Below are 22,380 nucleotides of genomic sequence, written 5' to 3'. Positions count from 1 at the left end.
AGCGAGGAGCAGGTCATTGTCCAGCAAAAGGAAAACACCAGGCCAGCCCAGACCCACACTGCCCGCGATGAGTACAAAGCCAGACTAGACCATCGGCCATAACATTTTATGTTATAAATTCCCACTAACGCACAACAATCATCGAACAAGCATACTACATCCAGCTCAACAGGCAGTCCGTGCATTCCACCCCTCCCCCCCCCCCCCCCCCCGCCCACCCCCAGAGTGCAGGTAGGGCCAACGTCAGGGAGTCCCGAAGAACAAACCAAATGAAGCTCTCAAAGAGGGGTTAAGGAGTTAGGAGATTCAGCAGAACCTCCCACAAAGCAGCATAATGCCTCATGTCCTGTCTTTGAGATTTATCATAGGAGCGGATCTCTCAGTTTGACTCGCCACTGAGCGGCTGGGGGAGAGTCCTCAGAAGCCCAGTAGGTCAGAATCCGTTTTTTTCCCTACCAGGATGGCATTGTACAGGAATCTACACGGAGGAGGAGAGAAGCCCTGGAGGAGGGTGCCATAGTCCCACTCTATAGGTCTGTGAAGAACAGCATCAAGAAGGCCCAAAAGCCCCTTCCAAAAGGTGAGCTCAGTGCACTCGAGGAATGAGTGAAGATAAGTCCCAGGCTTGCATTATACTTAATACAAAGATCGCTGTTCCAATCTGTGCCCCTCTATGCCTGGTGATATAGGCTCTATGTAGTATTTTACACTGCATTTCCTGGTAGTCAGCTGACTTGGAAAAGAGATAAAGGGTCCTGAAGCAATCCAGAAACTGGGGATCAGAGATGCTCTGGCCCAAATCCCCCACAATTTGCACATCCCAGGAACTCGGGAAGAGAGCAGCAGAACACCATACCAGTAGGACAACCGATTGAGCACAGGCGGAGTAGCTGCAAAGATCTGGTCCAGGGGCCCATTGTCCCAACACTCCCCCCTCCCCAGGCCTGGAGGGTAGATGTCCAGTAATGTCAAAGCTGAAGGAAGGAAAACAGATACCTATGGGGAATGGCCCACATCGCCTGGACCTGCTGAAACGATGGAAAAGAATTCCCCCGATAAGGCCAGCAATTGTGCCATATATCGGCAGCCTCAGTGTGCCCACTCCCGAAATATTGACCGCCCCCAACCAGGCAGGACCCTGAATTACCCTCAAACAACATAAAGAGAGAAACTGCTGTCGGTAGGCCCTGTCGGTGCCGCCACCACTGCCAAGCTTTCCGAAAGGGCATCAGAAACCTAGAGTGTTCCCCCTGAGTGAACAGCATGTTCCGGTTGGGAGTGGAGTAAATTAAAAAACTGAAAAGGTTGACTCCAGCTCTCAGCCACCCCTGGGGGAAATAGCGCGCATATCCTGTATAACCCTCATGGATCCACCGCAGGAGGGCGGCAACATTATACAAGCGTATGTCAGGGACATTCAACCCTCCAGCCCCCTTAGCCAAAGCTACTCGAGAGGCCTTAGACTGTCAAATAAACCGGGAGATTAGTGATTTAAAGAGACGTTCAGCCTGGCGGCGAAACCAGAGTGGTACCATTTGGAGGGGATAGAGTAATTTAGGAAGCAGGACCATTTTTACCAAAGTCACTTGTTCCACTAGGCCCAAAGGAAGGTCCTGCCACACTTGGCACAACTTCCCAATGGCATCAAGATGGCGAAGGACGTTCATTGAGTAAAACATGACAGAATTGGTACTCAGATATATACTCAGATAGCAGACTGGAGCAGCCGACGGCAGAATAGGAAGCAAAGCATGACACCGTTCCACAGGGCCTCCAGCCAATAACAAGAGCTCAGACTTACTACAGTTAACCTGTAGACCCGAAATTGCCCCAAAGTCCTGAACAAGCACTAACGCTTCCACCAAATGAATGGGAGCCTGATCCAAATGGAGTAAAATATCGTCCACGAACTAATTTTGCATTCTCGTCCACCCCCCCCAAATTCCCCGAACACTAGGAGCCTGTCGTATCTTGAGGGCCAGAGGCTCAATAGCCAAAAGAAACAGTAGTGGGGATAGCTGGCAACCCTGTCGAATCCCCCGCTGCAGCTCAAATACATCAGTCAAACTCCCTTTGATGAGCAGCCTAGCCTGGGTGATGAGTGTACAGTGCTCTAATCCAGTCCAATCCCCCCCTCCCCGTGAAGCCGAAGCCCTCCAAAACCTGAAATAAATACTCCCAGAAAACACTATCAAACACTTTCTCCATATCTAATTCCGCCACTCCGGATTGTCCCCCCTTACCTTATGCTCGTGGATGGCCCCCAGCACTTTCAGCAAATTCATCGACGCATAGTGACCAGGTACAAAGCTCACCTGATCCAGTGGATCAGGTCTGGCAAAAAGCAATTGAGACCCAACGTCATAGCCAACACTTTGACATCCTGGTCCAAAAGGGAGATAGGTCGGAAGGAACCCACCAGTTCAGGATCCTTCCCCAGCTTCAGCAGCAGCACAATATGGGCCAAATTTTCGGGAAAGTGACCTGCACCTCTCACTACCATGCTACACATTCGACTAAGCAGACTTGCCACTAAGTCCTGTAGTATCCGATAATATTCTGTACCCAAGCCATCTGGTCCTGGTGCCTTGGCCAAAGTAAGGGAATCTATCGTGGTAGACATCCTACATTCTAACAAGATGGCGCCGAGTTAGGTTTGCTATTCTGGTGCCTCTCACTGTTTTTTCTTTCTTTCTTTATTCATTTTTGTTTTTATGATTTTATATAATTTGGTTTTATTATCTACATTTACACTCATGTAACTTTTTCTAATTTTTATTGATCTTGTTACTTTAAAAACGGAACCAGCTGTCTTTTCTTGACAGTTTGACAGAAACCTAACGGTTATAGAGCTCAGAAGTTGGTGGTGACAGGGGTTTTTACGGAAGGTCACTCTCCGCAACAACATCGGAGACTTCGATCACCTAATCATTAGTGTGCGGAAACTGAAGCCCGATTGGAGAGAAGAGCTGGGATTGTACAGACCGGCGAGATGCTGTCATATGTAACGGACGTGCTCTCCGGTTTGGAAGCCAATATGAGGTTGCAGCCATTGTCGTCTACCACCGTTAAATGTTAGCGAACCACGGCTGGGACCGACCAGGGGATCACCAAGAGTCATCAACCAAGATACGAAGGCAAAAATTGTGGAGGCGTTTCCTTCATTAAACTGCCTATTACAGGAAATGACCATGGGAAGCTCCGCCTTACCCCCAATATCCGGCTGCAACACACCCCGATCGGCGCAAAACCTTTCACCGCCTCCTGCGCTCCTAACTTCGGCGATGAAGATCTGGTCTCCACTTACCCGACCCGAAGTCTGGTTTCTTATACCCCGGAGCCCCTTCACCCATTAACTCGGCTTCTTTCCAGAGCTCTCAGCCGATGTGCACAGCAACAGCAGGACAAGAGTCTCATGTCAGACCCAGTTACATCAGAAACAAATCATAATGACTTTCAACACCGAGTAACTTTCCCACAGAGGAGGAAATCTCGCATACATTGTTGGCCTCATTTGGAGCAAATTCTTAGTGGCAACAATTAGGATGGCAGATGTGACACGGACAGTGAGTCGTGAGTAGGATAAGAGTCCATCAAAGGGAAGAAGACATAACATCCTGGGACAATCAACCGTCTCTTCCATGAAGAAGCCCTTTTTCAAAGACAATGTGTTATTTTATTTTCTTTCCCTACTTATTTATGAATAATCTTTAATCTTACTTATTGTTATGCCTTTTTTCTTCGTCTTATAACATTTCTGTCATTTTAAATTTCGCCAGAATTCTATTGTTTAACGGTCTCCCCTTATGCATTTACTCTTCGATCTTCTCTCTTCTATCTACCAAAGAATTTAATTCAATGCTGTCTTGTTAAAATGTTTATTTCTATTCCCTCTTCTATCTTTATTTTTAATTAATTTATTAATCTCCAGGTACTTTAGTTAGATTGTGAGCCTTCGGGACAGAAAGGGAATTTTTTAAGTACTGTACCTTTATTATTTTCTTATTTTTAATTTTAATGTATATTTTCTGTAAACCGCTTAGAACTTAACGGATGTAGCGGTATATAAGAAATAAATTACATTACATTACATCTTGTCCGCCGTTATGGGTGTATTCAAAGCTGCTGCCTATGCCTCAGTCAACTGGGGCAGCCCCAAATCTGCAAAGAAGGTGGTCATGGCTGCCTTATCCAGAGGGCGGCATCCATACAAAGACTGCTAGTATTGGACAATTTGTGAAGCTATGTTATGCTCCCCCACATGAAAGACACCTCTGGAGTCCTTAATAGAGGTAATAATCTGTCGTGGTTTGTGCAGGCATACTAGGTTAGCCAGCAGCCTCCCCATTTTGCTTCTCCATTGATAAATCTGATACCTCTGATAGTATAGGGAATGTTCCGTGCGTTTGTTAAGGAGCTCCTCAAGTTGACACCGAACCTCCCGCAGCTCCATGCAATCCGTATCCGACAATGTTTTAATATGGGACTGCCGAAGGTCGTGAAGCCTCCCAGACAGCCGCAAAAACTCCCCCTCCCTTTTCTTCCTTTGTCCAGCGATGTAAACGATAGTGTGCCCGTGGAGTACCTCCTTAGAGGCATACCATAAAGTGACAGGACCCACTTCGGGCATGTCATTCGTAAGGTGATAGTCTACCCAGTGAGCTCTCAAGAAAGTGCGGAACTCTGGGTCCTGATACAAATGAGGAGGCAATTTCCAAGAGGAGGTCCGACCTGTGGGGGCTATGCTCAACCGGAGTTCCACCAGTGCATGATCAGAAATTGTGCTCTCGTAAATCTCAGAATGAGTGGCCATGGAGAAGAGACACTTATCCAGGAGAATGTAGTCCAGCCGAGCAAATACCTTGTGAGCATGGGAGTAAAAGGTGAAGTCAGTATCATAAGGATGCGCTAGACATCGACCAAGTCCAAGTGCTGAGCAAGAAAGCCCACCCCCTGACTGTCATGATCCCTGGTGCGTGCCTGGGGCGGCTTACAATCCACCCCGGGGTTCGCAGTGATATTAAGGTTCTCGCCCAAGACCAAATGATAGTCAGGGTGCTGAGAGTTGTGGGCCAGAACAAAAGAAAAAAATTTATGACAGTAAACATTGAGAGCATACAAGTTACATAGCATTAACTTAAGGCCGTATAGCTCTCCTAGGACCATTACAAATCAGCCCTCTTTATCGTGAATTTGTTTATGGAGATGAAAAGAGAGACTCTTATGTAGGAGAATGGCCACCCCCCTCTATCGGCCCCCGAAGGCTGAGGAGAACACCTCCCCTACCCAGCTGCTTTTAAGTTTGGCATGTTCCAGCCAAGAGAGATATGTTTCTTGTAGGAAAGCAATGTCAGTGCCTACTTTGCGAAGGCTGGACAGAACTCTAGATCTCTTAACTGGTCACTTTGAGTTCAGCCTTAGCCACCCCTGAAAAGGAAGAAAACAGACTGAAAAATACCAACACTAGCCACTCTATGGCCTCCCAGCTGAACCCCATGGCTTGTCAAAAGATGCGGACCAACTTTGCGTATCTCCGAACCCCCTCCCCCTACCTGCACTCCAAGAAGCATCCCTACTACAAACAAACCTCTGCACAAACCCCCATACATACTCCCTGTGAAACCCACCTCCCCTCCTCATCCCACCCCTCACCCCAAGCCTTCCATGTGTACCCCAAACACAACCCCATCTCTTCCCCCGCTCACCCATCCCTCCCTCCCCCTCCCAAATAGCAGGACAATAGAGAAAACCAGCGAACATTCCAACCACTAATCCCCTCAGAGTACAATAAGGCTGTAAACAGGCAAAAAACCCCAACATAATGAAACAGGATAAAGGTACAAAAAGAAACCCCTAGTTAGCAAGCAGCCACTGGTGTAAGCAGCATTGTGGAAGGCTTGCCAAAGTAGATAGTCCATGAGGCAATCAAGGGGCAGAGCCAGGCAACCAGCCCCTAGGCCCGCACAAAGGATCTCCAAATAAAAGTACAGGGCTCTGAGTGCCAGGGCCTTAGGCCCAGCCAGAGTGGAAGAGGAGGCCAGTCCTCTCTTCTGGAACGGCAGTGATCCCAGGGTTACTATAAACCCCACCAAGTCTGGGTGAAGTGGCGCAGAGCCATAGATCCCGTCCTGAGGAGGCCAGCATACTGGAGGTCCATCCTAGGGAATACCCAAATGCAGCGTTGGTGTCAGCATCCTGAGGCGACACATCCGGGCACCTCGCAAAGCTCAGAGCATGGCCCTGAAGAAAACTGAGGTAAGAATTAAAGGCTCCCCAAGCCTGGTTTGTAGAAAAAGCATATGCTTAAACAATGTCCAAAAGCGCCCCAGGGCAGGGACCACAAGGAGGTAATCAAGAAGGCAGTTTCTCCATTTAAGCCCGCGCCTCCTCCACCATGGTAAGGAGCACGGATTTCCCATTCTGACATACCCGGAGCTTGGCTGGGAAGGCCAAAGCAAACTAGATGCTTCTATTGTGGAGCTCGGTGCAGAATGGTGACATCAACTTCCTGTGGGCCACCACCCGCACTGAGAAATCATTGAACAAGAGCACCCTCGAGCCTTCGTATTCCAGCGCTCCAGACTGTCGGTAAGCCTTGAGGATGGTTTCTTTATCCCGCCAGCTGCTAAAGCGGGCAATCACGGTGCGGGGTCTAGTTTCAGCCGCTCCTTACTGCCAATTTGGTGGGCTTGCTCACATTCAAATCGTGGACCGGTACCGGCCAGGCCAAGCTTTTCAGGCAGCCAGGAACTAAAGATAGAATACAGCTCCGAGTCCTTGACCGTTCGGGCAGACCAACCAGCTGCAGATTATTTCTCCGTCTCCTGTTTTCATATTCTTCTAGGCAGTCCTGCTTCTCCGCGCTCTGTTTTTTCAGAACCCGCACCTGGGTCTCCAACGCGGTGTACATGTCTTTGTGGTTTGAAATGCGGTGCTCGACCTCCGTGATCCTACGGCTGTGGGAGTCAAATTTTTCATTTACCTCCTCCACTGCCGATTGCAGTTTGTTGAGGCAGCAGCCGAGACAGAGCGGGTTATCCAGTCCCAGGCTGGGATAGTAAAAGAAGCGGGTTCCGCCGCCATCTTGGTGGAGGGGGATTGGAATTTCTTTCGGGCCGGTTTTGCTGCCTTAATTGGCATTCCCACCACCACTCAGTCGCCCATTCGCCACCGGGAAGAAGCAAAAAGCTTGCCGCCACTCAGGAGGTAAGGAGGGAGGTCAAACAAGTAAGATTGTTAGGAGAAAAAGCCGATTTTGCCGCGGTGGGAGCGGAGCTCGTCTCTCCTGTGTCCTTTTAGGCAAGCTGCATCATGTGACCCCCCTAAGAAGTAGATTTAAAACAAACTGGAGAAAATATTTCTTTGCACATTATACTCTGGAATTCGTTGCTGGAAAATGTGGTGAAATCAGTTAACTTAGTAGGGTTTAAAAAAGGTTTGGATACGAGGGGTGCTGAGAAGTTCTCATCTCAACCAACCAACTTCCTAAATTCTGAGCGTTATGTTGATTGACACTGTAGCTGAAAAGAACGTTACTTCATTAAGTGCCACTTTGCAGAAATGAAATTAAATGTTTTGGCATTGCTTTGCATCATTGATTGAGGTGCATATGGTTCATTCTCTTCTTGGTTGGGCTGAGAACTTTTCAGCACCCCCCTCATAACATGTGTGATTTATTTGAACCCCCCGCCCAAAAAAAACCAACCCATTGAAACATAATTTTTTTTTTCACTTTAGCATTCAAGGAGTGACTCTGGCTTCTTTCAGGACTAGTAGATTTTTAATTTTTGGATTATGAACCTTGATACTAGTTTTATTTTAATCAGTGGCGGCCCCTCCCATCCCCTCTCCACCCCCCTGCTCCTTCCCTGCCCCCCATGCCACACTCGCACACACACACCCTTCGCCCCGGTCCCTCTTTAAATCTTCACCAGCACAAGTAGCTTCTCTGGGCTGCTGCTTATGCCGCCATTGGCTTTCCCTCTGATGTCACTTCCTAGCCCCGCCCCCAGAAGTGACTTCAGAGGGGAGCCAGGCTGGAAAAGCTGCTCACGCTGCTGAAAATTTAAAGAGGTGGGGGTGGGGAAGGAAGGGCGCCCCCACCAAGACGGCATCTGCAGTGGTCCACCCCTCACCTCCCTTACTACGCCACTGATTTTAATGTATGTTCTAGTATGCTTGTTTGTGTGCTTGTTTCTTTTCTGTTTATTTATGGAATTCTTTTCCAGTTTTATTTGATCTTATTTTAAATTGTTTTGTAAACTGCCTTGACCTATTTCGGCAGTATAAGGCGTTAATTGTGAGCCCACTGGGACATATATTGAAAATGCTTTAGTAACCGATTGTAAACCACTTAGATAACCTTGACGGATGGTATATAAATACCTAATAAAATTAAAAATAATAAACTAAACTAAATAGCTGAGGGATGCAAGGTTCTGGAGTGTTGCTTTGAAAAATGTTTTTGTTTTTAACCCAATGCAAGTTTTATTATTATTACTTTTTTTTTCATTTGAAACTTTTTTATGAACTTGTGAAAAAATATAAGAAAACATCAATCCAGCAAGGACAGATTTCACAGAACAAAGGCATAGATTAAATAGAATTAGAATATATTTAGAGAGACGGACACTTTGAAAAGTAATACAAGAGAACTCCAGTAGGAAAAGATTAAATGAAAACGAATTTAGATTGCTTTAAAATCAACATTCAGTGACGTTAGATAGTAACAGGCTCATAATCCAAAAACATGGAGGTCCAGAAAGCGCCCTAAATTGGCACTTGCACATCCTAATCGAAACCATCTTTCTGTACATCTAGTGAAGTGTTCCAGCCTCTGTGTGTCCAGAACATGAGACGGGCATGGTGGAGTCATGCTAAGGGCGTTTCCAAGGGCGTTGCAGCGATAATCAAACACTTTGCAAGACATCCTGGACGGAACATAGATGGTTGGAACTCAAGTTTCAAGTTTATTAAACATTGGATATACCACCTTATCAATTTATTTCAAGGTGGTTATACATTTTAAAATAGGGGAAAAACATATAATACAAATTAACAGAACTTTAACAAAATAAACATACTCGACTGGACAAACGAGTCCGAGTGGAAAAAAGGGAGGAACTACAATGATTAAAGAAAACAAAAGGGAGGGGTTAAAAACATGCAAGTCCAATACAAGCGGACTCATAAAAGATTTTAATCCTTAAAAGGACATTTATACTTGAAAGGCATCTTTTTGAAAAGGAATGTCTTTTTACAAGCGTCTAGCTGCCACATGACCAGATGACTGCTGCATGCATCAAGGTAAGACACCCCCACACTCCCCCAGTGCTCACTGACCCCCTTTCCACCACACAAAAATGAGAGCAAAAAGGTACTTACCCGACTTTAAAACAACAGCATCTGACCAGATGACCGCTAGAGAGATAGAAGCATGACCCCCTCACGCACACTCCCCAGTGGTCACAGACCTCCCTCCCACCCCAAAGATGTGAATGAAACAGTACAGCATCAACCAGAAAGTTGACCCAATAAATCCACAGAAAGACAAAAGTCTAAAACAAAAGACGTCGTGCAGGCTTTATTGTAGAAGAGAAAAGGAAGTGGGATGTGGCTATGGACTCTCCAAAAAACAAGCAAAGCCAGCAGGATGATGTTATGCTGTTTATTAATATCAAAACCCAACACAGTACTGTGTTTCGGTGCACAAAATACGACTGCATCAGGGGTACCTGTACCACTAAATCTGATGGTGAAGGGTAGAGTTTATCTGAAATCCAAAACACACAAAACAGTCCAATTACACAATCTTGACGTAGTAACTAGAACAAAACCCCCATTACTTATACATTTTTATCAATATAATTTGTATCCATTCATTTTATATACCAATTTTCTGATTCAGTGTAAGGATGGCCCTCTTTTATATATATTACTGTCCTTTTAAGAGAAATTTATTTTAAATCTAATTTTAATTTAACATTTTCTTTTTTAAATCACATTGTTTCTTGTTAAATATGTTAAGTTTAATAATTTTTGCTTTTAAAGGATATTAGGCCATTAGATAAGAACATAAGCAATGCTTCTGCTGGATCAGACCAGAGGTCCATCATGCCGCTCACGCAGCGGCCCATCAGATCCAGGACCTGTACAGTAATCCTCTATCTATTCCCTTCTATCCCCTTTTCCTTCAGGAAATCATCCAATCCCTTCTTGAACCCCAAAACCGTACTCTGTCCTATCACGCCCTCTGGAAGCGCATTCCAGGTGTCCACCACCCTCTGGGTGAAGAACTTCCTAGCATTGGTTCTGAATTTGTCCCCTCTCAATTTTTCCTTTTTCTGAATCTGTCCACAAAACGTTTGAAGATTCCTCATCGGGTATGTAATACCGACTTTAAGTCCATATCTGCTTTCGTTTTCTGTGTACCTCTAATTTGTCACTTGATACCTTAAAGCTAGTCCACTATCCAAACACTGATGTCTTTTCATCATTCACTGACACCTATTTTCATCACTAGCACTACACAAAGACATATTTCATTAAAAATATTTTATGAATCGCATAGGAATTCAATATTAGAAGTTCACCAAGAAACACTTTCGATCCACCACCCCAAAATTTAGGATATAATTATTTTTACATTTACACATAATATTTCAATTCATAAGAACATACGAATAGCCTTAGTGGGTCAGACCAATGGTCCATCAAGCCCAGTAGCCGTTTTCACAGTGACAAATCCAGGTCACTAGTACCTCACCAAAACCCAAGGAGTAGCAATATTCCATGTTACCGATCCAGGGCAAGCAGTGGCTTCTCCCATGTCTTTCTCAATAACAGACTATAGACTTTTCCTCCAGGAACTTGTCCAAACCTTTCTTAAAACCAGTTATGCTATCCGCTCTTACCACATCCTCTGGCAAAGTGTTCCAGAGCTTAACTATTCTGTGAAAAAATATTTCCTCCTATTGGCTTTAAAAAGTATTTCCCTGTAACTTTGTCAAGTGTTCCCTAGTCTTTGTATTTTTTGACGGAGTGAAAAATCGATCCACTAGTACCTGTTCTACTCCACTCAGGATTTGGTAGACTTCAATCATATCTCCCCTCAGACTTCTCTTTTCCAAGCGGAAGAGCCCTAACTTCTTTAGTCTTTTCTCATATAAGAGGAGCTCCATCCCCTTTATCATAGGAAAACTGAGGAAGACATTTGGTTGAAACACAAACCGTGTTGGGTCCTCTTCATTGCTTTAAGTTGTGGCTTAGCCTGGTGGTCAGTGCAGTGGTCTGCAGAGAAAGGGACCCAGGCCTATATACCACCCTACCTAGTACATTTGTGGTGGAAAGTGTGAGTTCACCAAACTCGCCTAAATCGCACTGTACCCACATACAGGTGATACCAGCAGGCATAAGGGCTATTGGTGAGGTAAGTTTTAAGTGGGATTTGGACAGCTCGCCATATAATATAAGGGCTCCTGTTTGTCTGTCTTGCCTGTTTTGATTGTAAGCTCTTTTGAGCAGGGACTGTTTTCTTATTCTTTGTGACTCTGCAGTGCTGTGTGCGTCTGGTAGCCCTATAGAAATAATTAATAGCAGTAGTAGTAGGATGTGGTGAGGTGTGTTCCTGGGTCTTTTTATATGAAGGTCACTGCATTGCCACTAGAATCCTACTTATCTGCTGGGATGTATGTGTGGCCAGTCCCCTCCAACATCCTAATGGCTTGTTGTGCATTTTTCATTTTTTGAAAATGGTTAGACGTCATATTGATAATGTCCCTCAAAGTTAATTAAGAAAGGGTTGGAGAAGGAAGAAAGTGTAGTGCAGGAGATTGGGGGAGGAAGAGAGAAGCAACTGGGTAAGTGCCTCGGGCCAAAGGTTTAGAGCAGGGGCCTCAAAGTCCCTCCTTGAGGCCCGCAATCCAGTCGGGTTTTCAGGATTTCCCCAATGAATATGCATGAGATCTATGTGCATGCACTGCTTTCAATCATTGGGGAAATCCTGAATTGGACTGGATTGCGGCCCTCAAGGAGGGACTTTGAGATCCCTGATTTAGAGGGAGGGGGCTATCAGATGTACTGAAGATTCAGGAGCCTTGGCTTGCCAATTACTGGATTTTTTTTTTCTACAAGGATGTAAATCACCAGGCTCAAAGTCAGAATGATAGCTAAGTATATGGGTATTTTTTTCACAGATTTAGCCCTCTGTTGCTCTCTAATCCTCACCCCCCCCCCCCCCTCCTTGCAATGCACAGACTGTGCTAGGATCCAGCCAATGGGGAGGCTTCTACTCAAGGAAGGAGGGGCTGAGCTACAAAGGCTGGAGTTAGGTGAAGACTGAGCCCTGCAGGGGGGTTTGGAGTGAGCTGAGGAATGAGGAATTTAAGAAGAATGGGAGAAAGTGTGAAGGGCCTGCTGCAGGCTGATGAAAAGAAGTGGCAGCAAATGCAAGAGGGAGACACTGCATGCACTTGTCTATGCTTCTGTGTCATATAGATCTTCCCTTTGAAAGTCCGTTGCTACCAATGGACCAGGGGAGGGGCACACATTCTTCCCCCCCCAAGAAGTCATGCATTTCTTTTTCCCTCTCCCACCTCCTATCTTCCCCCCACACTGCCCTGCAGGTCTTCTATGTCAGCTCTCAAAGCAGCCTTGCCTCTTGCACAGTAGGGGAAAGTGAAAGAGATTCAAGATGAAGGGAGAGACATCCTGGGCGGGGAGAATGCTGACAGCATATGAACTTCTACTGAGGGCCTGAGCCATGGTGTATACTAAATGAAGAGAAGTTTTCAGCCTGAGAGTAACCCAACTAGTTATTAAGTTTCTGGACAATTTCCTTTGAACACTGTCCTAATACCACTTCTCTCTGTCTATAAACCATCAGTCAATCAAAAAAGAGAGAGGTTCAAAGTATAGACCAGCAAGAGGCACGAAGAGAAGCAAAGGGGCCTTCAGGTTATTTATTGATGGACCCAAAATGGGCCCTGTTTTGGCATACCCACCTGTGTCAACGATTTATATTAAAAGATGCATGCATATACAGTAATTGTAATAAGCACATAAGAATAGCCTTACTGGGTCAGACCAATCAAGCCCAGTAGCCTGTTCTCATGGTGGCCATACCTGGCCAAAACCCAAGGTGTAGCAACATTCCATGCTACCGATCCAGGGCAAGCAGTGGCTTCCCCCATGTCTTTCTCAATAACAGACATTACATTACATTACATTACATTAGTGATTTCTATTCCGCTTGTGCCTTGCGGTTCTAAGCGGATTACATTAGAAGATGGCTGGACATTTCCAGGCGATGACAATACAATTATTTGTATAACTTTACAAACTTTGCATACCTAACTTTACATAACTTTTCATACATAACTTTACATAACTTTACGTGGAGTTACTTTGCGTTACTTTACATTATCCTTACCGTGCTTGCATAACTTGCATTAAGTTTACATAATTTATCTTACATAATTTATCTTACATAACTTTACAAGACTTTACGTAGAGTTATTTTATGTTATTTTACCTTATTATTCCAGTACATTGCATAACTTACATTACATGATATTACAACGCATAACCTTATGTTACTTTACATAATATTACAACGCATAATCTTATGTTACCAAAAAATCGTCTGTTCCTAGGTTGCTATATCTGATTTTTTCGGTATTTGGGGAGACTGTGTTTCTAGATATGAATTGGCTTTACGCCCGATGCAGCTAGATTAGATGTTGCCTATGGGGACGAAGTTGCAGTTGGTTGTGAGTTGCAGTAGGTTATGAAGGGAGAGAAGATGATGGTAGATTATAATATTGGGATGTGTTTTTTGAATAGTATGGTTTTTATATCTTTTCGAAACGCTTTGTAGTCCGTAGTTGTGGTCAGCAGCTTGGATATGGTGGGGTCAATTTTCGCGGCCTGTGTGGCAAGTAGGTTGTCATATAGCTTTTTGCGTTTTGTGCCTTTGAGTGAGGGGTAGGTGAATGGAGTCTGGGTTCTCCTTACTATGGACTTTTCCTCCAGGAACTTGATCAAACCTTTCTTAAAACCAGCTATGCTGTCCACTCATACCACATTCTTTGACAACACGTTCCAGAGCTTAATTATTCTTTGAGTGAAAAAAAATTTCCTCCTATTGGTTTTAAAAGTATTTCCCTGTAACTTCATCGAGTGGGGAAAATGCTTGAGTACCTGATTGTAAAAACCGCTTAGATAACCTTGATAGGCGGGATATCAAATCCTAATAAACTTGAACTTGATCACTAGTCTTTGTAATCTTTGACGGAGTGAAAAATCGATCCACTTGTACCCGTTCTACTCCACTCAGGATTTTGTAGACTTCAATCCTATCTCCCCTCAGCCGTCTCTTTTCCAAGCTGAAGAGCCCTAACCATTTTAGTCTTTCCTCATACGAGAGGAGTTCCATCCCCTTGACCATCTTGATCGCTTTTCTTTGAACCTTTTCTAGCACCACTATATCTTTCTTGAGATGAGACCAGAATTGAACGCAATACTCCAGATGAGGTCACACCATGGAGCGATACAGGGGCATTTCAACATTCTTAGTCTTGTTAATCATCCTTGTTTTAATAATTCCTAGCATCCTGTTTGCTTTTTTGGCCGCTGCCACAAATTGGGTAGAAGGTTTCATCGTATTGTCTACGATGATACCCAGATCCTTTTCTTGGGTGCTAACCCCCAAGGTGGACCCTAGTATCCGGGTTATTCTTTCCAATGTGCATCACTTTGCATTTGTCCACATTAAATTTCATCTGCCACTTGGACACCCAGTCTTCCAATTTCCTATGGTCCACCTGCAATTTTTCACATTCCACATGTGCTTCAAAACCTTTGAACAGTTTAGTGTCATCTGCAAATCTAATCACCTCACTCGTCATTCTAATTTCCAGATCATTTATTAAATAAGTTAAATAGCACCGGTTCCAGTACAGACCCCTGTGGCACTCCACTGTTTACTCTCCTCCATTGAGAAAAATGACCATTTAACCCTACCCTCTGTTTTCTATCCGATAACCAACTCCTAATCCACAACGGAACTTTGTCACCTATCCCATGACTCTTTAATTTTCTCAGGAGCCTCTCGTGAGGAACTTTATCAAAAGCTTTCTGAAAATCTACGTACACTACATCAACTGGCTTACCTTTATCCACATGTTTATTCACATCTTCAAAAAAAGTCAAGCAAATTGGTGAGGCAAGATCTCCCATGCTGATTCCGTCTCATTAAATCATGTTTGTCTACGTGATCCACAGTTTCCACCATTTTGCCCAGCACTGAAGTCAGGCTTACCAGTCTATAATTTTCCAGATCTCCCCTGGAGCCTTTTTAAAAATTGGCATTAAAAAAATCAGTGTAACATTGACAAATCATACAAGTATATATATAAAATTATAAATATTGTTTTTGTGAATTTTATTTCTTGTAATATATTCCTTTCAATCATAGTAACATAGTAAATGATGGCATAAAAAGACTTGAACGGTCCATCCAGTCTGCTCATTAGTTATACCCATTATAAATAGATGATTAAATAAACTTCTCTCTTCTTTGGTATTCCTCGGTCATAAACTGTAAAGTCCACCTGGTATTGTCCTAGGTTCCAACTGCAGCCTATCCAACCATCCTGTTTGCAGGGTATCTACCATAAAGTCTAGCCAGTAACATCATGTTCCAAGTTAGTGGAGTTGCCCTCCCCAGCCCATCCTATACCAAATCACCATATAAGGGACACAGACCATGCAAATCTGTTCAATACCTGCCTTAGTTCTTTAATTTATATCCTTCATTTTCTAATTAGGGATCTTCTATGTTTATCCCACGCTTTTTTGAATTCCATCACCGTTTCTCTCGGAAGGGCATTTCCTATCATTGCTCCTGAGTTTTCCTCCCTGCAACCTCAAATTATGCCTCTAGTTTTACCATTTTCTCTTCTCTGGAAAACATTTGGTTCTATATTAATACCTTTCAAGTATTTAAATGTCTGTTTCATATCTCCCCTGTCCCTCCTGTTGTAAATGTAACCCTGATCTCTCACTCCCAATGTCCTGGGCACTGGCTATGCTCTTCATAGTAACATAGTAGATGACGGCAGATAAAGACCCGAAAGGTCCATCCAGTCTGCCCAACCTGATTCAATTTATATTTTTTTTTATTTTTCTTCTTCTTAGCTATTTCTGGGCAAGAATCCAAAGCTTTAGCCGGTACTGTGCTTGGGTTCCAACTGCCGAAATCTCTGTTAAGACTTACTCCAGCTCATCTACACCCTCCCAGCCCTTGAAGCCCTCCCCTGCCCATCCTCCTCCAAACGGCCATGCACAGACACAGACCGTACAAGTCTGCCCAGTAACTGGCCTAGTTCAATCTTTAATATTATTTTCTGATTCTAAATCTTCTGTGTTCATCCCACGCTTCTTTGAACTCAGTCACAGTTTTACTCTCCACCACCTCTCTCGGGAGCGCATTCCAGGCATCCACCACCCTCTGCGTAAAGTAGAATTTCCTAACATTGCCCCTGAATCTACCACCCCTCAACCTCAAATTATGTCCTCTGGTTTTACCATTTTCCTTTCTCTGGAAAAGATTTTGTTCTACGTTAATACCCTTTAAGTATTTGAACGTCTGAATCATATCTCCCCTGTCTCTCCTTTCCTCTAGGGTATACATATTCAGGGCTTCCAGTCTCTCCTCATACGTCTTCTGGCGCAAGCCTCCTATCATTTTCGTCACCTTTATTTATCTTCAGATAAGAAAATTACAAAACCAAGACAGATATGTTGAGCTGGGCGCAGGCCTGAGCAAGGTCAATAGGCCGAAGGTTATTTCCCCTGGGTTTTACCTCCAGACTCCCCTCACCATGAATGATCAGCCGTCATAACCTATTTCTTATCATATTCCTTTCAAATATAATATTCTCTTCCATCAAATATTATCAAGCGGTCTTCCTTCTTTTTTATTTAGTTTTCTCCACAAAGAACTCTTTGATATTCTCAACAACAGTTATTGGTTGACCCTTCATTTAGACAATTATTTCTCGATATTCATAGGAATTCCTCATCCCCCTCTCTTTGGAATTCTCTATCCTTCTATTTTCGCACTGAGAGTTCATATCTGACCGCCTAGAACTTTTGGTTATGGCGGTTATTATTATTATTCAAGACTCAACTAAAGGCAAATCATTTTCCGTAGGCATTTTAAGATATGGGCAGAAATAGAGAATGACTATATTCTTTTATCCCACACCTTATATGCTTTTACCCCTTTCCTCTCCCCCTATATCTAGACTGAAATGTATCCAATCCACAGTTTTCTTTCCTTTATGTTTCCTGATATGTTTGTACAGTCGTATTTGTCAACTAGTTTGTGCTTGGCCCCCTCCCTTTAATATTTTTATATTGTAAACCGCTTAGATTTTAACTTTGGGTTTATATATGTGGTATATCAAATAAATTGGGATAGAAAACAAAAGAAATGAACAAGGCAGGTAAAGGTCTATCAAATACCAACTTTACTGGAATTTCTGTAGAAATCTAAGTCCATTAACAAAAGTCATTTGCATAGATTCAGTCCTCTTCCAGCTATTCTCTAGGTTCAGTTCCGAATCTAGGCCTGCTTGGCTCCAAATCTCTGAATGGGAGAGCAACTCTCGTTTCCTCAGACCGGGGCCACTTCTTCCTCACTCTGCCGATGGCCTTTGCTGCAGTCCTGCTTTCTAGCAGAAACCAGTCCAATGCTATGTCTCAAAAGAGATTAGTTACCAATTGGTTCTGAGTCTGACCCATTTCTTGTCCTCAGGGAGCTGGGCCGGGTCCGACTCTCTTTCCTCAGCCCAAGGCTACTTTTTCCCCACTAAGGCCCTGCTTACGAGCAGAAACTAAGCGACTGCTAGCTCCCAACCTGTCGCTCCCAAGAACACTGACCCAACCCGACTTTCAAACAAAATTGAACTAAACATAAGAACATAAGAAGTTGCCTCCACTGGGTCAGACCAGAGGTCCATCGCGCCCAGCGGTCCGCTCCCGCGGCGGCCCATCAGGTCCATGACCTGTGAAGTGGTTTCTGACTAATCCTATAACCTACCTCTGCTTCTATCTGTACCCCTCATTCCCCTTTTCTTTTAGGAACCCATCTAGACCCTCCTTGAACCCCTGTAGCGTGCTCTGGCCTATCACAGCCTCCGGGAGCGCGTTCCATGTGTCTACCACCCTCTGAGTGAAAAAAAACTTCCTAGCATTTGTTCTAAACCTGTCCTTTTTCAATTTCTCTGAGTGCCCCCTTGTACTTGTGGCTCCCCACAGCCTGAAGAATTTGTCCCTGTCCACCTTCTCTATGCCCTTCATGATTTTGAAAGTTTCTATCATGTCTCCTCTAAGTCTCCGCTTTTCCAGGGAGAATAGCCCCAGCATTTCCAATCTGTCAGCGTATGAGAAGTTTTCCATACCTTTTATCAGCTTTGTCGCTCTTCTCTGGACTCCCTCAAGTACCGCCATGTCCTTTTTGAGGTACGGCGACCAGTACTGGACACAGTACTCCAGATGTGGGCGCACCATCACCCGATATAGCGGCAAAATGACTTCCTTCGTCCTGGTCGTGATACCCTTTTTGATGATACCCAGCATTCTGTTCGTTTTTTTTTAGGCTGTCGCACACTGTGCTGATGCTTTCAATGTTGTGTCCACCATCACTCCCAGGTCTCTTTCAAGGTTGCTCACCCCCAGCAATGATCCCCCCCATTTTATAGTTGAACATCGGGTTCTTTTTCCCTACATGCATGACTTTGCATTTCTCAGTGTTAAAACTCATTTGCCATTTTCTTGCCCAGTCCTCCAATCTTGTTAAGTCCCTTTGAAGGTCTTCACAGTCTTCCTTGGTTCTAACCCTACTGTAGAGTTTGGTGTCGTCCGCAAATTTAATGACCTCACAGTTCGTCCCTGTCTCCAAGTCGTTAATAAATATATTGAACAGGAGCAGTCCCAGCACCGACCCCTGTGGGACTCCACTCATGACCCATTGCCATTCTGAGTAATGGCCCTTTACTCCAATCCTTTGTTTCCTGCCTGCCAGCCAGTGTTTGATCCATCGGTGGATATCCCCTTGCACCCCGTGGTTCCACAGCTTTTTGAGCAGCCGTTCGTGGGGTACCTTGTCGAAGGCTTTTTGGAAGTCAAGGTAAATGATGTCAATGGATTCCCCTTTATCCATCTGGCTGTTTATTCCCTCAAAGAAGTACAGCAAGTTCGTGAGGCATGACCTTCCCTTGCAGAAGCCATGCTGGCTTGCCTTCAGCTGCCCATTGTTTTCTATGTGGCCGCAGATGGTGTCCTTAATCAGTGCTTCCATCATCTTTCCCAGAACCGAGGTCAAACTCGCCGACCTGTAGTTTCCCAGGTCACCCCTTGATCCTTTCTTGAAGATGGGCGTGACATTTGCTATTTTCCAGTCCTCTGGGATCTCCCCTGTTTCTAAAGAAAGGGCGAAATGTTTCTGCTATTTCGTTTCTCAGCTCTTTTAGTACCCTTGGGTGGATGCCGTCCGGACCTGGTGATTTGTCGCTCTTTAGTCTGTCTATCTGACGGAGGACTTCCTCCCGGCTTACCTCTAGTTTGACCAGCTTCCCATCCCGGTCTCCATGTAAGATCTCCTCGGGTTCTGGAATATTGGATGTGTCCTCTCTCGTGAAGACTGACGAGAAGAACTTGTTTAACCTTTCAGCTATCTCTGTTTCCTCCTTTACCATTGGTCCCACTTCCTCCCTGGCCGGTTGTCTCCCCTCACATACTTGAAGAATGGTTTGAAGTTTCCTGCTTCCTCTGCTAATCTCTCCTCATATTCTCTTTTTGCTTTCCTTACCACTCGGTGACATTCCTTTTGGTGCCTTTTGTGCTCATCTTGTTTGTCCTTGGTTTGGGCCTTTTTCCATTCTCTGAACGATGCTTTCTTGTCACTTATCGCCTTTCTTACTGCATTTGTTATCCACACCGGGTTTTTTGTTCGATTCTTCTTGCACCCTTTCCTAAACCTGGAGACGTACAAATTCTGTGCTTCGTGTACCATGCCCTTGAGCAGGGACCAGGTTTTTTCTACGGTCTCCATCTTCCCTGAGCTGTTGCTGAGTTTCTTTCCTACCATTTTCCTCATGGCCTCGTAGTTCCCTTTTCTGTAATTGAGTGCTGTCGCTGTGGTTTTCTTCACTTTTGGCGTTCCTATTTCTAGCTTGCAATAAACTAAATCAAATACCTTTGCATTACATTATTGATTTCTATTTGGCCCAAAAGCTTTTTGCTTCAAGGAGGAGCTGCTGAAAAGTGCTCAGCCTAACCCCAAAATTGGGGCAGTCTCCAAAAAGGACTGATTTTCCACTTTTTTCATTCCATTGGAAAAACAAGGAAAAAAAGAGTAGACACCATTTTCTATTGAAAGTACATTTGCAAATGGGGGGGATATTTATATTTGTATATTTTGGATTGAATGCTAAAGGAAAGGGTGGGTGGGAAGGGAATAAATTTATTTATTTGATGTTATACTAGAAAGAAATTCAAGTGATGTATTTAATTTTAAATGTTTTATTATTTGTACACTTGTTGTAAGATTAAAAAATGAATAAAAAATTTAAAAAAAAAAAAAAAATTGCTCCAAAAGTGTTAGTAACCGATTGACTTCAGCAGAAATTCTCATAAGGTCCTTAATCCAGTCTAGCTGTGTTAGAGGCCAACAAGCCCCCTCTGCTATCTCCTACTCCTTTTAGCGATGGATACGAAAAGAAATCTTTTACTCTTCAAAAACCAGGAACTTAATTTCACACAAATTGCAAAACTAAAGTAGACGGAGCCAAACCGTGCAGAGCAGACGATCAAACTTAAGCAATACCCTTGCTTGACCTGGGAGCCAGCGAAGCTTTGGGGGGGTGTTTTTTTTTTAAATGTGTGATGGTTTTTCAGTGATAATAAGAAACACTTTGCTGCTACTTCGACTATTATTTATAAAGCGCTGCCAGATGCACGCAAGAGACGGTCCCTGCTCAAAAGAGCTTACAATCGAATTAATACTAAGACTGGGATCAAAAACTGTTGCTTTGCAGAACTTATCGCTCACACGAAAAGAAATCTCCAAGCACCCAGCCACTCCGTAGAGGCAGCATTGCTCCCAGTAGAGCCTCTTCAGGTGCACTGGGCTCTGGCAGGGGGTCAGGAAAACCCCCAAAGCCTCTTCCAAGTCAACCATCATCCCACCCACCTCCACTACAGTTCGTCATAGCACTGGCTCCTCACAGAACCTCCCACTTTCTGCTCTGCAGCACAGGCTTTTTCCTGGGGTGGGGGGATGACATGGAAGATCCCCCCAAAATGCAACTGAAGACTTTCCTGACTCCTCTGACTTCTGAGTTCCAGGATGGGCACCACAGTACCAGCACTGATTGGATTCAAGCGATCCTGCTCTGCACGTTTTCCATGGCAAAAAACCCCAAGAGACTCTAATGCTGTGAGACTGTGGACCATGTACACCGAATTCATAATGCACCATCTAGAATAGATTAAGTTGCTTTGCTTCTTTTGCTCTCCCCGCGATCGCAATAGTGGTTTTTAGAGCAGCGCATTCAGCAAGCCGGTCTGGGCTAAAAAACCGCTATCGCAGTTTTGTAAAAGGGGGGGATTTGTTTAAGTGTCCAAAATAAATAAAGTGGGAGAGGAGCAGGCATGTCGTCAGAGCTCTTCTGAACAAAGACTATTTTATTAGAAAATTGATGGATTTTTTTCCATCAAATCTACCAACAAATAAAAGGGCGGTTTGACAAGTTTGGTAAAAAAAACATAGTCTTTGTAGTCTCCATAGAGGGGCTTACTAAAAAAAAAAGTCTAAGTCCGTTTTGGACCTAAGTCGTTAGTTGCCCAAAGTCCATTCTCGAAAAATACATCCCCCATTTTTTTTTCTCGAGAATCGTCTACTTTACATCCAGCCGTTTGGTCGTCCAGACCACTAAGCCGTCTATCTTTCTACCCCATTCTCGTCCAAAAAGTCGTCCAAGTCAAAAATGCCTAGAGTAAGATCTCTTGGATGTGGGAGGGGCCAACAAAGTGACGGACGGGACACCCAGACATGCCAACACCTTACAGGACACGGCTGCGAACTTCGCAAAAAGGCCTTTGAGCGTCCGAAGTGTTACCATGGCGGCCGGTGTGGCGGAAAAAAAATCGGTATCAAGTTCTGAGTTTTTGTTTTGTTTTTTTTGAAAGATTTTATTGAATTTTTATAAGAACATAAGCGGTGCCTCTTCTGGGTCCATCATGGCCAGCAGTCCACTCACGCGGCGGCCCATCAGGTCCAGGACCTATTAGTAACCCTCCATCTATACCCTT

At 44.3% G+C, this 22,380-nt stretch overlaps 1 protein-coding gene across 3 annotated transcripts in view; it reads right to left on the bottom strand.

Moving 5' to 3' along the window:
- Positions 1 to 22,380, bottom strand: part of LOC117354768 (zinc finger protein OZF-like) — a 265,018-nt gene that overhangs the window by 164,396 nt on the left and 78,242 nt on the right. For 2 of the 3 annotated variants that reach the window (XR_004538246.1, XR_004538245.1), the window contains one exon: positions 9,578 to 9,772. The exons of the other annotated variant lie outside the window; for it this stretch is intronic. The gene's annotated coding sequence lies outside the window, so the exon portion shown is untranslated. Of the gene's footprint in view, positions 1 to 9,577; positions 9,773 to 22,380 lie in introns of those variants that run through there. 3 annotated transcript variants of the gene reach the window in all.

The sequence above is a fragment of the Geotrypetes seraphini genome, chromosome 2, assembly GCF_902459505.1.
Source record: "Geotrypetes seraphini chromosome 2, aGeoSer1.1, whole genome shotgun sequence".
Lineage (NCBI taxonomy): Eukaryota > Metazoa > Chordata > Amphibia > Gymnophiona > Dermophiidae > Geotrypetes > Geotrypetes seraphini.
Note: the sequence above shows the minus strand (reverse complement) of the source record. Positions and strands in the feature narration are given on the sequence as shown.